The sequence below is a fragment of the Myotis davidii genome, unplaced genomic scaffold (assembly GCF_000327345.1).
Source record: "Myotis davidii unplaced genomic scaffold, ASM32734v1 scaffold297, whole genome shotgun sequence".
NCBI lineage: Eukaryota > Metazoa > Chordata > Mammalia > Chiroptera > Vespertilionidae > Myotis > Myotis davidii.
Window position 1 is genome coordinate 61,910 of NW_006287954.1, and position 838 is coordinate 62,747.

Here is an 838-nt window from a genome sequence, read left to right on the forward strand (position 1 = left end):
ATGAAATCTGTGCATGGGGTGGGGGGGAGGGCAGGCGAGGAAGTCCCTCAGCCTGACCTGCACCTGCTTCAATTCAGGAGCCCTCAGGGGATGTGCTACTGATGGCTTGGGCCCACTCCCCCATGATTCTCTGCTCTCTGTGGAGCCTGCCTGCTCCACACCGCGGGGATTGGCTAGCAAGCCCTGCTGGGTGCTGCCTGTGGCCCCCCTTGCCTGTTGGGATCACATTGCTGGGGTGACGCCACCAGCATCGTGCCCAGCTGCTATGGGTGCCGCCATCTTTGTGGTGGAGTGATGGTTAATTTGCATATTACTCTTTTATTAGATAGGCTATGATATGAGGCCTAGTACACAAAATATGTGCATGGGTGGGATCCCTAGGCCTGGCTGGCAATGAGGGCCAATCAGGTTCTCTGCCTCCCTGCCTCTGAACTCCCCACATCGTCCTTCCCTCACCACCCAAACACTACCACTGCATGGCTCCCCACATCCCTGCCTTTCCGCCTCCCTGCCTCCTCCTTCCCTCAGCACCTGTGTCCACTGCCACCCACCCCTGGTTCCCCATCCCAGCCTGGGGGCCCAGCTCTGATCAGGCAAAGGAGTCTGCTGGCCAATGGGAGGAGGGGTCGGGAGGTTGGCCAGCAAGCCCACGGGCAATCAGGGCCTGGGGGCTGAGAGAAACTCCTGCATTGAGCATCTGCCCCCTGGTGGTCAGTGTTCATCATAGTGACTGCTCATTCTCTTAGGCTTTCATATATATACTAGAGGCCCAGTGCACAAAAATTTGTGCACTCGGGGAAAGGGGGGGTCCCTCAGCCCGGCCTGTACCCTCTCGCAG